We start from the raw sequence: 4,321 nt of genomic DNA, 5'->3' as shown, positions 1-4,321 counted from the left end.
GAAAGGGGTGAAAGTTCGACTAGGGGTGTGACGGTTCGGGCTACAAAAGACACATTAATGGTGAAGGCCGACCTAGTTGAAAAAGAGAAGGAGGTTTCTAAAGTGAAGAGGGATTAAATCAGTATTGCTTTGCTTATATGATTTATAATTTTTATTTATAATTTTTAAAATAAGGCCCATGATGCCAATGATTGTCGTCATCTTTATTTCAATAGTAATAGCATATTTATTTTCGCCTTAAATAAAAATTACAATGACCTTTTTTTTTTTTTATATCCGAGTCAAGAAGTCGGACGAAATGGAAGAATGAAAATAAAAAACGTCGAACAAATAACTGAATTCGCAAAGACTGTGTCACTAAAAACACGGAAAGTCTGAAATTCCACCGTGCCACGGTGAAAACTGTCGTGACACGGTGGAAATTCCCGTGGCGCGGCAACTTTTTTTTTTGCTGCAACTCCACCGCGCCACGGTGGATTCTGCCGTGACACAGTGGACATTCTCATGGCGCGACAACTTTTTTTTTTTGCTGCAACTCCACCGCGCCACGGTGGATTCTGCCGTGACATGGTGGATATTCACGTGGCGCGGCAACTTTTTTTTAGCTCCGTTTTGTCGTGACGCAATGCTGAACTGGCGCGTGTACTCGATCGACGGAGGGAGGATTTTATATATATTTTTTTTAGTGGTCGGGCCCCCTTGAGGGGTTGCCTACGTTACCTTAAAAAGGAATAAGGCCAAACGTAACTCTATTGGGTCATGAACCCATGCAACTAGGCATAGAATTTCTTGAGTTGTTTCAAGTTGGTTAAATTTTGGAAACCGTTACTGTCCATGTCTACCAATTGTGCCGCTCCGCCGGACAAGATGGCTTTAACAATGTACGGGCCTGACCAATTTGGTCTGAATTTTCCTCTTGGATCCAACACATTTTTGCGAAGTGCCTTGAGCACCAGGTCACCTTCTTTTATGTTCCTAGTCTTGACTTTTTTATTGAAATGTCGTGCCATACGCTGTTGGTAGGTTTGGATATGATGCAAAGCTGCCTAGCGTTTTTCGTCAAGTAAGACTAATTCATCATATCTTGCTCTAATCCAATCGACTTCATCTAGTTGGATTTCCAACGCGATTCGGAGAAAAGGGATTTCGAGCTCTATTGGTTGTACAACTTCAACTCCATAGACCAAGGAGAAAGGGGTAGCCCTCGTTGATGTACGAATAGAGGTTCGATAACCCCAAAGGGAGAAATGTAGCTTACTTGGCCAATCTTTGTAATTTTCCGTCATCTTTTCGATGATAGCTTTCACATTTTTGTTGGCCGATTCGACCGCACCATTTGTTTGTGGCTTGTAGGGTGATGATTTGTGATGCTTGATATGATATTTCTGTAATAATTCCGCGCATTTGGCTTGGAAATGCGTTCCATCATCACTAATCATCTCATGAGGTACCCCATAGCGGCATATGATATTTTTCTCAATGAATTGAGCTACATGTTTTGCTGTTAACTTAGCATATGAGGCAGCTTCGACCCATTTGGTGAAATAGTCGATTGCTACAAGGATGAATTCATGCCCCCCTTGTCCTGGTGGCGTTATCTTTCCAATGATGTCAATACCCCAAGTGGATAACGACCATGGAGAAGTATACGTGTAGAGAAGCAAAGGTGGAACGTGCTGTAAATTTGCATAAACTTGACATTTCATACATTTCTTGACGTATTCGTGACAATCTATCTCCATGGTAGTCCAATAATAACCTTGTTGTTGAATCTTCTGTACTAACATCTTAGCATTTATATGCGTTCCACATATGCCGGCATGAAGATTTTCCACGGTTTTGTGTGCATCTTTCTTGGCTATGCATAAGAGATTTCTCCCTAGTGCAGTCCTTTTGTGGAGTTCTCCCCTGATGAACACATACTGTGAGGCTAGGAGCCTCAAAGCACGGCTTGCCCTTTTATCAATGTTAGGAGGGTATTCTCCTTTTGTCACGTAGTTAAGAATATATATATACCATGGCTCTTCATCTTATTCTTGTGATTCTTATTCATCATCGAGTGCGTGAACATAAGCCGGCTCATATCTTCTTTCTATGGTCAATGGCATTCTAATTGTATTTGTTGGTATTCGTACCATTGATGTTAATTTAGCTAGTGCGTCGGCAAACTTGTTTTCTTCTCTAGGCAAGTACGTATATTCCACTTCATCTAGTTGCTCCGTGAGAGTTTCCAGATGAGCTTAATAAGTAGCGAGACTTTCACTTCTCACCTTCCATCTCTTGGAGATTTGGTTAATGATTAGTGATGAATCACCGTAGATTCTGAGCTTCTTAATTCCCAAGGCCACAGTTGTTTCTAATCCCAAAATGCATGCCTCGTACTCTGCGGCATTGTTGGTAACGTCGAAGTTGAGCTTCATGGAAATTGGGATATGCTCTTCATTTGGTGACACGAGCAAGACTCCTACACCACAACCTTTTTGGTTTGAAGCTCCATCGGAATAGAGCGTCCAGCTATAATCTTCGGTCATGAGTAAATCTTCGTCAGGGAAATCGTACTCATCTTCTTCTTTCTCCACTTCTTCTAGCGGAAAATCTGCTAAGAAGTCAGAAATCGCAGAACCTTTGATGGCTTTTTGTGGTACAAATTTCAAGTCAAACTGAGCAAGGTTGATTATCCACCTTGATAACCTGCCATTGAGTGTTGCTTTTTCGAACAAGTATTTGAGAGGATCCATCTTGGACACGACATGCACTGTATGAGTGAGCATGTAATGTCTTAGTTTCTATGCGGCCCACACAAGTGTAAGACAGAAATTTTCAAGTGGTGTGTATCTTTTCTCATATCCTTGAAGCTTCTTGCTCAAATAGTAAATTGCATTCTCCTTGCTTTCGATCTCCTGTGCTAGCAATGCCCCCATTGTTTCTCTTGTGACCGTAAGGTAGAGTCGAAGAGGAAAGTCAGGTATTGCTAGCGCTAGCACGGGTGGGTTTGCCAGGTATTCTTTGATTTTGTCGAAAGCTTTATGGCAATCGTCATCCCATGTGACCGGGACATTTTTCTTAAGCTTCTTAAATATAGGTTCACATATCGCCGTGAGTTTTGATATGAACCTACTTATATACTGCAGCCTTCCAATGAAGCCTTGAATTTCCTTCTCATTCTTGGGCGGTGGCATGGCCATGATCGCTTTGACTTTTGTGGGATCAATTTCAATCCCTCGAGAACTGATCACATAACCAAGTAGTTTTCCTGATGTGACCCCAAACGCGCACTTTGCCGGATTTAATCTCATGTTGTACTTGCGGAGTCTTTCAAAGAACTTGCGAAGTGAAATGATGTGGTCTGGGCGATCTTTTGACTAGACGATCATATCGTCAACATAGACCTCCACCTCTTTGTGCATCATATCATGTAACAATGTCGTGGCTGCTCTTTGGTAGGTGGCACCCGCGTTTTTCAACTCGAATGGCATATCGTATAGCAATACGTACCCCATTATGTGGTGAATGTGGTTTTCTCCATATCTTCTTAAGCCATTTATACTTGATTATATCCGGCGTAGCCGTCCATGAATGATAGGAGTGCATGGTTTGATGTGTTATCGACCAGAATGTCAATGAAAGGTAGAGGGAACCCATCTTTTGGACTTGCCTTATTTAGGTTCCTGTAATCAACACACATTTTGACCCTTCAATCCTTCTTCGGAACTGGAACCACATTTGCTATCCACTATGGATACTTGGATACTTTGATGAAACCTACAGCCAATTGCTTTCTGATTTCTTCTTTGATTTTGAGGGCCACATCCGGTTTCATACGGCGCAGCTTTAGTTTGACAGGCTTCATAGAACGAGTGGTATTGTATACTGAGCTATATCCCTGTCAGTTCCTGGCATATCTTGTTATGACCAAGCAAATAAATCAACAAATTCACTAAGCAAGTTAATTAGCTCTTTGCGTTCATCTTGACTTAGTGTTAATCCAATTTTTACTTCTTTAATAGTCGTATCATTGGAAATATTAACTATTTCTGTATCTTCAATAACTGTTGTTTTATTTTTTTGTTCTTCCATTGCTTTTATTATTTCTTTGTCATTTTTATCATTAGCAAAGCAATATTGATCAGGATTAGGGGGATGACACACATCGTAAGCAAAGGTATTCATTTTATTGAATTCATCGGTCAATACATCAAGAGGGGCAAGGTCAGCTGCGACCTCGCCGGAATTATTTGGGATAAGAATAGAAGACTCAAGAAGAGACTTATCTACAGACTTAGACTCAAACTCGGACTCGAACCCAGACGACTCAGACTCA

This window comes from Chenopodium quinoa, unplaced genomic scaffold (assembly GCF_001683475.1).
Source record: "Chenopodium quinoa cultivar QQ74 unplaced genomic scaffold, ASM168347v1, whole genome shotgun sequence".
Lineage (NCBI taxonomy): Eukaryota > Viridiplantae > Streptophyta > Magnoliopsida > Caryophyllales > Amaranthaceae > Chenopodium > Chenopodium quinoa.
This window is presented reverse-complemented; position numbering follows the sequence as displayed.